At 42.8% G+C, this 11,356-nt stretch overlaps 1 protein-coding gene across 4 annotated transcripts in view; it reads right to left on the reverse strand.

The window, feature by feature from the left end:
- Positions 1-11,356, reverse strand: part of LHFPL6 (LHFPL tetraspan subfamily member 6) — a 244,433-nt gene that overhangs the window by 10,055 nt on the left and 223,022 nt on the right. Inside the window, exon 4 of one of the 4 annotated variants that reach the window (XR_002892014.3) lies at positions 2,459-2,541. The exons of the other annotated variants lie outside the window; for them this stretch is intronic. The gene's annotated coding sequence lies outside the window, so the exon portion shown is untranslated. The remainder of the gene's footprint in view (positions 1-2,458; positions 2,542-11,356) is intronic. 4 annotated transcript variants of the gene reach the window in all.

Consider the following 11,356-nt stretch of genomic DNA (forward strand, 5'->3'; position numbering starts at 1 on the left):
GGCCGCTGGGCCTGCGCGTCCGGAGCCTGTGCTCCGCAACGGGAGAGGCCACAATACTGAGAGGCTCGCGTACCCCAAAAACAAAAACAAAGCAAAACAAAAAAAAGTAAATAAAATACAATTCGAAAATTAAAAAAAGAAAAGATGTATTTTGCATCTTTGAATTTACCAGTCTCCTTAGAAGACTCCATACACCCGTGTCTACCTGGCACAATTCTAGTTATTAAAGGCCTGCTGCATCTTGCAGACTTGGCTCTCCCAATTTCAGGGCCAATGAAACCAAACTGGCGCTCTCTTGGCAATCCCATCCCCCGAGAGGATGTGAGGCAGTGGGGTCCAATAAGCTTGCTTGATCAAATTCAGATAACTGATTTTTCCTGGGTGATAACTGGCTATGGGCACGCTCTCAAACTGGATGTTTCTGACCTGCCCCCGTCGGAGCGGAGCTCCCCTCTGCCTGTAAGCCCCTGGCCATCGCGCCATCCTCACACCCAGAGACTTTGCCACAGCGCCTCCTGCTGTCACAGTGCTGCCCATTTAAGCGCAAAACAGGGCCCCTCAGGTAGTGCTGCCCTCTGACCGACGCTGTCCAACGCAAACCTCCCTGTGTCCTCGACCTTCCCCATGCTCTGCATTTGAACCTGAGCCCTGCCCGTCCCCAGCTCACTTCTTTCCTCACTGGGTCACTGCTGAGTTCCCAGCCTTGTGGCCACAGGTGCCTGAGTCCAGATAGAAGTGACCGCCTTCATTTATCAGGCAGAATCTCTTTCATCTGTGATAGTTAAAGTTCTTCAGCGCGTAAAGATATCAATGCAAAGTTCGTGTAGAGAAGAAGCAGGCATGTCAGATTTCATCCCTTTTGCTGTACTAATAATGAAGGTAGGAAGGTGGAGGGATCTGTAGAGAAAAAAACTTTTGTCTTCTTAAATACCATGGGTGGAAGTCTCTCCTCTTGAGTAAATTCCTTCCTACCTATTCATATTCAGACCATCTTGTCTGCCCTGTGCATTAAAACCCAGAACAAAAGAATCTGTAGTGGGACCAACTCCTTTTGTTCTTTTGGGAAGTTACTGAACAGAGGTGTTGCTAGTGAAAAACAACAACAGGTTTTAAACATTTGACCTAAAACATACAAAAGCTTTAATTCAAACTTTTAATGGAACAGGAGTTAAAATGACACCTGTGTCTGAAAAGAGACGAGTGGAACTCAAACTTGATCGCTGGGCAAAAAATGTAGAAGTAAAAAGGCTGAGGGAAGATAGTTCGTGAGATGGGGCTCATTTTAACGCTCTTTGCTTGTTTCTGTCTGTTTAGGACTAGAAGCATAAACTCACAGTGCTGACCAGGGTCGTCCTGGACACAACTTCAGGGCACCATTTATACTGTACTCCCTGAGATGTACTCCAGGAGGTACTGTCCACAAGCAGATCTCAGTAATGGGGCCCCCATGGGTGCTTCCCAAGAGTAGATAGTATGGAGGTACGTGCAATGGTAGAACCCCCCAAAGACTGAGCACTGAGTCTGCACAGAGTGTCCCCGGCAGCAGAGGCCACCTTCATGCCTCCTGTTTCCAGAGTGCAGCACAGTGGACAGACCCAGCATTTCTCCTCAAGAACTGCCGCTCTTGACCCTCACGAGTGAGGCTGACTGTATCTCCTACCTCTCCTGCCCCTTCGTTCCCAGGTTTAGGGGACTGGACAGTTGGATTTGAACTCTCCTGGGAGTTGAATGGTACCTTTTTCCCCCAAACACATAGTACATCTCAGTGTATAAGGGTCTAGCTTGCAGCACTGGACCCACTTCTACAAATAGACTCTTTAAAGACTCTCCACCTTCTTTGTCTGCCCTACTTTCTCCACGGAGGTATCCAGGAATGTAAAGAGTTAGCATATAACGCATATGTGTCCATTGGTAAGAGCTGACACACTCAAGCTATGGCATTTGTAAGTACTCTCCATAACCTGCATGTCCAAGGGAGCAGGGATTTACTCTCTGGAAAAGATAAGATATGTTTCTGCAAAGCGCTCATAACAGCGCTATGTCTAAGGAGATATGTTACAGTCAATTTTGATAGGGCTGGCCAGCCGAGTACGTGACGGGTAATGACTGCTGTGCAAGCACTGTACTCAAATATGAGTTCATGTTACATGGGTCTCAGGTTTCAGGGGGAAAAAAACCTTCTGAATTACACCATTAATTCTATTCTATTCAATGGCATAAATTTCTCTTCTGGATTCCCACAAAGATTTTGTTAAAGAGCCATAATTTTAATTTGCTCTGTTGTGTCTCTCTTGCCCCTATAGATGTGTTTTTGGCTCCACCTTTAGGGTGAGGAGCTGAGAAATAAAGAAAAAAAGAGTTCTCCCAGGTACGATTTACCGTCTCCCACGGAAACAGCGCTAGCCATGATCAACTTAGGGATTTACTAGAAAGTACCTATCTGAGGTCCCACACTTACACAGCTGCTCAAATTCGCGAAAAGGCAGGACATCCAGAACAGCAGTTGGACTTGATATAAGGTTCAGTCGTTCTGACCCCAAACTATACATCAGGGGAGAAAAGACATTACGATTTATTATTATCACTTTTATTTTTATTATTAATACTTTCTGGAATCTTAAGTTCTAATATCAGAGTGTAGATCTGGACAGCAAGCTTTTTAAAAAAAACTTTTTGAGCATCTGGAGATTTAAAATACTACTTTATGTTTGTTACTTTCTGAAAACGGAAAACCATGAAGTAGAAACAAAGTCCAGAACAAACAATACCCGTTATGAGAAAAATAAATTCCATCTCTCTCATGCATAATTTTATAATCACGCTTACCAATCTGTAGAGTATTGTATCAATGTGAATTTCCTAATTTTGATAATTTTACTACTACACAAAAGAATGTTATTTTAAGGAATTATTCACTTAAGTATCTAGGCATGGGGGCATCCTGTCTGAGGGAGAGATAATGGAGTAAGACAGAGGAGGAGAAGGACAAAGCAAACATGATGATACTTAACATGAAGGGAAGCTGGGTGCAGAGTATATGAGAAGTTTTTGTACTATTTTTGCAACTGTTCTATAAATCTGAAATCATTTCAAAACCAAAACGAAATAAATATAAAAGTTTATGTATGTAGATGTAGACACCAATATATATGTGCACGCACACATATACATATATATACATATACAGATGGTCCCTGACTTATGATGGCTTGACTTACAATGTTTTGACTTTATGATCGTATGAAAGCGATACACATTCAGTAGAAACCGTACTTTGAATTTTGAGTTTGGTCTTTGCCAGGGGCTAGTGATCTGCAGTCTGATCCCCTTTCCTGATGCTGCGCGGTGAGCACAGCTGCCAGTCAGCCAGGCGATCACGAGGGTGAACAACCGATATACTTACGACCACTCTGTTTTTCACTATCAGTACAGTATTCAATAAATTGCATGAGACAGTCAACACTTTATTATAAAAACAGTGTTTTATGTTAGATGATTTTCCCCAACCGTAGGCTAATGTAAGTGTTCTGAGCACGTTAAAGTAGGCTAGGCTAAGCTCTGATGTTAGGTAGGTTAGGTGCATTAAATCCATTTTCAACTCAGGGTATTTTCAACTTGCGATGGGTTTATTGGGATGTAATCCCATCATAGGCTGAGGATCTGCATATAATACCAGTGGGAGGGAAGCTCCCTGGCGGTCCAGTGGTTAGGACTCCGCACTTCACTGCTGTGGGCCCAGGGTTCAATCCCTGGTTGGGGAACTAAGATCCTGCAAGCTGTGTTGCATGGCCAAAAATAAATAAATAAATTAATTAATTAAAATAAAACCCGTGGGAGACTTTTATACTTGTAAGTACAGAGAGCAAGAACTCAATACGTTGGTAAAATATGGCATGCAACATGAGAAATCTGCATAATGACAATTTTTGTTGTGTAATTAAAACATGACAGCCAGGGAAACAAACAGCCTGTGGATTTAATCCACCTAAATAAGGAGGACATTTTAGCATGGATCATGAAATGCTGTGAAACGGCAACTGGGAGGGATATGCGTGCAGGACACCCAGGAAACGGAGCGCGGGGCTCTGTCTTCTCCAGGATGTTCCCTGGGGGAGACCAGAGCGGCACGTGGGCACAGAGGACCGATTTTCCTCCACAAAATTCCTTGGGCCTGGGAAGATGTAGGGGTTATACACTCTTTCCTTCCTACCGAAGGAAAAGGGTTTTGCAACGGATATATAGAAGGATTTCACACGAGCTAAGCGTGTGCTCCAGAAGAGATAGGCTATAGGGATTTTTACGTGCAGTCAAAGTTGTCCAGAAGGATTTCACACAAGCTAAGCATGTGCTCCAGAAGAGACAGGCTATAGGGATTTTTATGTGCAGTCAAAGTTGCCCAGAAGGATTTCACACAAGCTAAGCATGTGCTCCAGAAGAGACAGGCTATAGGGATTTTTATGTGCAGTCAAAGTTGTCCAGAAGGATTTCACACGAGCTAAGCGTGTGCTCCAGAAGAGACAGGCTATAGGGATTTTTATGTGCAGTCAAAGTTGTCCAGAAGGATTTCACACAAGCTAAGCATGTGCTCCAGAAGAGATAGGCTATAGGGATTTTTATGTGCAGTCAAAGTTGCCCCCAGGCAGCTCCAGCTGTGGGTGTTTGAGGCAAGACAGGAAGGCGGGAGGAATGAGGACTGCAGTACAGGGATTAAACCCGAACAGGACAGAGGCATTTTTACATTCAAGCCTCGTCAAGAGCCAGTGCATCAACCTCCATTGCTGTGTCCTTTTGACTTTATTCTTTCTTCACTCCTCTGCCACCTAGCACATCATCACAGATTTTAGGGTCAAAGGGATACTGAAAAAGGATCATCTAGATCAAGGGTTGGCAACCTTTTTCTCAAAAGGGCCAGAGAGTAAATATTTTAGGTCAAAAGCAGTCATAGACACAGAGTAAACACACGAGCATAAATGTGTTCCAATAAAACTTTATTTAAAAACCAGGCAGAACAGATCTGTCTCATAGTGTGTGGATTCTCGATCTAGGTCATCTGTATTTCACTGATGAGGACCCTGTGACCCGGAAGACTAAAGTGACTTTCCCAGATCTTTTGAATGCGTTCTCTTCAGTAGGAGAGTCTTTCTCTCTGTTTATAATGGAACAGTTCCCAGTTCCCAATCTAAAGCAGGGTGCTGGTGCTGGGTTATTCTTAACCAAAAAATCCAGTCCTGTTTGGGTAATAAGTCTCTGCACTACACAATTACCTGCTTGCACATATAAAGCTAATTTCACATAGCTAAAGCAATAATTACAAAGTTGTGAGGGGAAAAAAAGTAAAGCAACAACCTCTTTCAACAGCAAACCAGTACATTTAGACATATGGACTTCATGTCCATTTAAGTAAATCACTAGTGTGAAAACAGCTCTAGATACAAATGAGCAGGGTTAGATGAATGGATAAAAAAAAAATGTGGTCCATCCACAATGGAATGTTATTTAGCCTTAAAAAGGGGTGAATGCTGCAAGATGGATGAAGCTTGAAGACATTATGCTAAGTGCAAGAAGCCAGACACAAAAGGACAAACATTGTATGATTCTACTTACATGAGGTACCTAGAAGAGGCAAATTCATAGAGACAGAAAGCAGCAGAGTGGTTACCAGGGGCTGGAGGTAGGAGACAATGGAGAGTTATTATTTAACGGGTATAGATGCTATTGGGGGTGATGAAAAAGCTCTGGAAACAGTGCTGATGGTTGCACAACACTGTGAATGTACTTAATGCCACTGAATTGTATACTTTAGAATGATTAAAATGGTAAATGTTATGCTATATGTATTTTATCACAATTTCACAAAAAAGGAGCGGTGTTATGTGGGATAGAGAGCAGAGCCGAGATGGGTCCATCAGAGAAACTGGAAGCTCTGAGAGCTAGAACTCCAGGTGACTTTGCTGGGTGTGGCTGCCTGGGAACCGATGCTTTTTCACTTGCACTCACACCTGGGCTCCCAGGGGTTTCCCTGTGTACCACGCCACACTTGCTCATTGCTTTCTTTCATGTCAGGTCCATCCAGGGTCCTTCCTCCTAAACTCTACACTGAATCAGGGCCCTGCATCATCTTATCCTGAAACCCCTGTCAGAATCACATAACCACGAAAATGGTGGCAGAGACGCCTTGCCTACACAGCATTCCCACAAAACAGAGGAATATAGCAAGAGAAAGAAAAATACCCCGGTGCCTTCAGAAAAGTGATTACATTTCAGTTTAAGTTCAGAAAAGTAGGGTGACTGGAGCAGCATCTGAATTCTTATGATCACACCAATCAAATGGACCTCTGTTCCATGGCCCGGTGGATAGTTTTGTTACTATGCATTTGCACGATTTACCCATAAAGATGGTTTACGCTTCGTCCAGTCTGGCCAGCTGAGTCTCTGCTGGCGCGGTTGTTTATTAGTTCTTGCCCCTTAGCACCGGATCCACCCTAAAAGTTTCACTAGAGATAATGCCGTTGTTCAGATGATAAGGCACACACATTGGCTCCATACACAGAATGTGTACCGCTGGCTTTTGTGTTCATGCTGTGAACTGACACAGAATCCCAACTCCATGTGGACGTGGCCGAGATAACCAGCGGTGCCTTATTCAGTGCCTGGTGACAAAGATTATCCTTTGGTTTCTTTCTATAGCTGTCATTTATAAAGGCTGAAACTACCTGAAATTCAGCTCCTTTGATTCATGGACGGCCCCAAAGAGAGTGTGAAAGGACCCAGGCTGTCTCTAATTGCTGCTTCCCAGTGTGGCCTGTGCCTGCCGCCAATCTTCCAACAATCCCACGTGAAGAGGTGCCGGTTTCCAGCCGGATGGCATTTTATCTACCCTCCCGTTTGCACCTGTCACGCTTTCATCGGCCACCGAGCAGCCTCTGAATATAGTCTCTGTATCCAGTGAAATGGAAATGTGTGGCCGCAAGGGCTGCTTTGATCTTGGGTAGCTGCCCTCGGTCCAAAAGGTTCCCTTGATGATCGCTCCTTGCTTGTCAGGTAGCTCTTGGGAACGGACTTGATCCAGTTTGGTCAAGCACAACCTTGAGACTCTGGTAAATTACAACACCCACAGAAGAAGCAAGAGAGATGGTAAGGCGTAGCTCCTCTCTAACAACCTCATTTCCAAGTTATAATGAAAGCAAGTCTCAGACCACATCCTGCTACACATACCGGCACTTGTTAAACAAACACTTATCAAACAGGCACAAATCAGCTCAGCAATCTGTTCTGAGAGCTCGTTACATGCTAGCTCCCTATCGTTTTAAGTGATTGGGCTACCATCTTGCATGAAAGACACACTGGAGGCAAAAGAAGCAAGGTCCCGGGAAGAATTCTGTTCCTTCTGGCAACAAATAACCCAAAAACCTCTGAACCGAAGACTAGAAACGGAGTCCTTAGGGCTGATCAAGCTTTGACTGCCATTCCTAAGGACAGAATGGGCACAGCTGGAATGCTGTAGTAAAGCTGTTCTCATTGTTAAAAATACTAAAATATGTATCGCTGTACTGGTGCATAAACAGCCACTGCCCCAAGTTCTCCACATGCCCCACTGGTCCCTCGCTCCTCTGAGAACCCTAGGGAATCCTATGTCCCCGGAGTAAAAAAGCTAGTGCTTGGCCGAGCAGGGCCCCTTGGGAGCCTGCTCCAGCATTTGTTTTAGTTTGGATTAGTCAGGGCCCATGACATCCTGGTTGTTAAATATTTTAAATATCTTTCAGACTTACAATAATGGCTATATGCCTGGATGGCTGTTTAAATCCTTTCACGTAAGTACAGGGAGTATCTCTAGCTCTTTAAGCCAATCCATAATCTTGAATATCTTTAAATTTCACCGATGACAGTCCATTTTTAACATTTATCATGCTAATAAGTAAAACACCAATTCTACCATTAAAATCCAATTCCACCATTCAAACACCAGTTTTAATAATAAAACACCAATTCCACTATTAAAATCCATTTCTGACCATGGCTATACTAATAGTGAGGCTTCTGGTGTTGGTCGAGATACGGGTAATAGTAGCCTTGGGTTTCCACTCTGGATCCTGAACCTGAGCTGTGACTTCTTATAACTCACACACACATCTCAGTCTGTCTATTCTGAAGTATTTTTAAATGAATGACAGGCATTGTAACAGCGGTCTTAAGAACTTTGAAGAATCTGAGATTTTATTCTACTCGTAAGCTAACAAGTTAGCCTGCCCCACTTTCAGGGATGCTGGCAAAAGCTAGGAGACTTCTGGATCGGAGATGGAGGACTGGATTATTACCCTCGGCACAGCAACCAGCATGAGCTTCCCATCTGGTGAAGAAGCCATCCCACGGGGGCTGACGCAGTAAACTCAGTAAGTTTGTGTCACCGGTAAGGAATCCTAAGCTTACGGATCTCCAATTTTTTTTATAACAGGCTGCAAGCAAATCCACCCACACTTTGGCCCAGAGGGAGACATTATTATAGGAAACAATAAATAAAACCTGTCCTCTGCTCCAGCAGGAGTCATTGTCTTCCAAGGCTGCTCCCTATACAAACATCTTTTTTTTTTTTTTTGCGGTACGCGGGACTCTCACTGTTGCGGCCTCTCCCGTCGCGGGGCACAGGCTCCGGACGCGCAGTAAGTTTGTGTCACCGGTAAGGAATCCTAAGCTTACGGATCTCCAATTTTTTTTATAACAGGCTGCAAGCAAATCCACCCACACTTTGGCCCAGAGGGAGACATTATTATAGGAAACAATAAATAAAACCTGTCCTCTGCTCCAGCAGGAGTCATTGTCTTCCAAGGCTGCTCACTATACAAACATCTTTTTTTTTTTTTTTGTGGTACGCGGGCCTCTCACTGTTGTGGCCTTCCCCAGGCATGGTGGAGGACTGTCCACTAAAGAACCTGGTTAGGATTCTAAGTGGAAGCGTATTCCGTTCCTTAGGAAGGTTGAACGCTCATACGATTTCAAATTAGAATTGGTGTATGGGAGTATTTATTTGCAATAATGCCTATTGCAAGTAGAGATGTTTCTCCCTATAACCTCCCTCTGACAAACACTTTGGTAGATAATGAAATCAAGTCAAAGGAACCCAATGGCTTTCCAGCTTCCTGGGGAGATTTGAGGATTGTTGGGAGACTAGGTCTAGAATTCAGGTTTCAAAGCTTTCCAATGTCAGACTTCCAAATGCTGCTTACCACAGGCTCTGAGTCTTCATGTGCCAGGAATCCACTTGAATAATAAATAAAACTATGAATACTCTTTCCAGAAAAAAGCACATCTGTGCAAGCATATAAACTTTGCACAGTTTTCAGTGGGGTAACAAATTCCCTGAGGCCTGTTGATGGATGGACTTTGGGCTTCTTGAATGGTCTGGAGACCTCAAGTTAAAACTCATCCCTAGAACAAGGGTTACTGTAACATTGAACTCAATTACCAGTGTCATCAAAACACCCAGTTGCTAACCCAAGCAGCTTACGTACTAAGATATCATGCAGCAGCTATCCAAAGCATGACCCCAAATCAAGAGGTTGAAAAAAAACCCTGTCCAGAACATACAAAAATCAGTGCCTCAAAGATGCACAGTGCACAGAAACAGAGCTGAACTGTGTTCTTTTAAAGCATGCTTCTAAGATGATTTATGATGACTGGAGAAAGGATACAAATTAAAAGTGAAGGAATAGGAGAGAAAGGGGTAATTAATAACTGCAATGAATAATCGCTGACAGGGTGACATAAAACTGTTGCAAAACAACTACAGAAAAAGCAGAAAGAACTCAAAGTTTTTTTCAGTCTTGGTTATTTAGTAAAAGGGCAAATCACTCAACAAATGTCCCTGGCTCTTGGGGATGACTCCGTATGACAGCATAGCCGCTAATGATTTTTTTTTTTTAATCTTGTTTATCTTTTATATATTCTGGCTAAAGCGATGGAAAAATATGTGATACATCCTCAAACTTTTCCAACATGATTAAAACAGGAAATGTGCTGGTGTTTAAGGCAGCAAGGAGGAACTGATATTTATTTGTACGTCTTCATGTGCAAAAGCATCTTCCACTACCCCCTTCAATCCTTTTAACAGGCAGGTGAAGCTGGTACTGTTACCTTCTTTTAGAGACTGAAGAACTGAAGTTCTGAGAGCTCAAATAATTTGCCAGAATCAAACAGCTCTCAGGGAGTGAAACTGAGATTCAAATCCAGTCCATGTTTTTTCCTTTAAGAGGAAAATTCTTCGGGATGACTCCGTATGACAGCATAGCCGCTAATGATTTTTTTTTTTTAGTCTTGTTTATCTTTTATATATTCTGGCTAAAGCGATGGAAAAATATGTGATACATCCTCAAACTTTTCCAACATGATTAAAACAGGAAATGTGCTGGTGTTTAAGGCAGCAAGGAGGAACTGATATTTATTTGTACGTCTTCATGTGCAAAAGCATCTTCCACTACCCCCTTCAATCCTTTTAACAGGCAGGTGAAGCTGGTACTGTTATCTTCTTTTAGAGACTGAAGAACTGAAGTTCTGAGAGCTCAAATAATTTGCCAGAATCAAACAGCTCTCAGGGAGTGAAACTGAGATTCAAATCCAGTCCATGTTTTTTCCTTTAAGAGGAAAATTCATTTATCTGGAATAACTCATTTGTACAGAATTTTTTGAGAAGATCTGATAAATGAGTTTTACTCTACAAATTCTCTATATTAATTAGTTTTTGTCAACATTGCGGAGCACAGGCTCCGGACGCGCAGGCTCAGCGGCCATGGCTCACAATATGTGATACATCCTCAAACTTTTCCAACATGATTAAAACAGGAAATGTGCTGGTGTTTAAGGCAGCAAGGAGGAACTGATATTTATTTGTACGTCTTCATGTGCAAAAGCATCTTCCACTACCCCCTTCAATCCTTTTAACAGGCAGGTGAAGCTGGTACTGTTACCTTCTTTTAGAGACTGAAGAACTGAAGTTCTGAGAGCTCAAATAATTTGCCAGAATCAAACAGCTCTCAGGGAGTGAAACTGAGATTCAAATCCAGTCCATGTTTTTTCCTTTAAGAGGAAAATTCATTTATCTGGAATAACTCATTTGTACAGAATTTTTTGAGAAGATCTGATAAATGAGTTTTACTCTACAAATTCTCTATATTAATTAGTTTTTGTCAACATTCTACCAGGTTAAAAATCAGATCAGCCCTTTGATTACTTTGTTACATTTTTGGTTTTACTCTAAAACCACTTTTTTTTTTTTTTTTTTTTTTTTTGCGGTACGCGGGCCTCTCACTGTTGTGGCCACTCCCGTTGCGGAGCACAGGCTCCGGACGCGCAGGCGCAGCGGCCG

The sequence above is a fragment of the Physeter macrocephalus genome, chromosome 13, assembly GCF_002837175.3.
Source record: "Physeter macrocephalus isolate SW-GA chromosome 13, ASM283717v5, whole genome shotgun sequence".
Classification (NCBI taxonomy): domain Eukaryota; kingdom Metazoa; phylum Chordata; class Mammalia; order Artiodactyla; family Physeteridae; genus Physeter; species Physeter macrocephalus.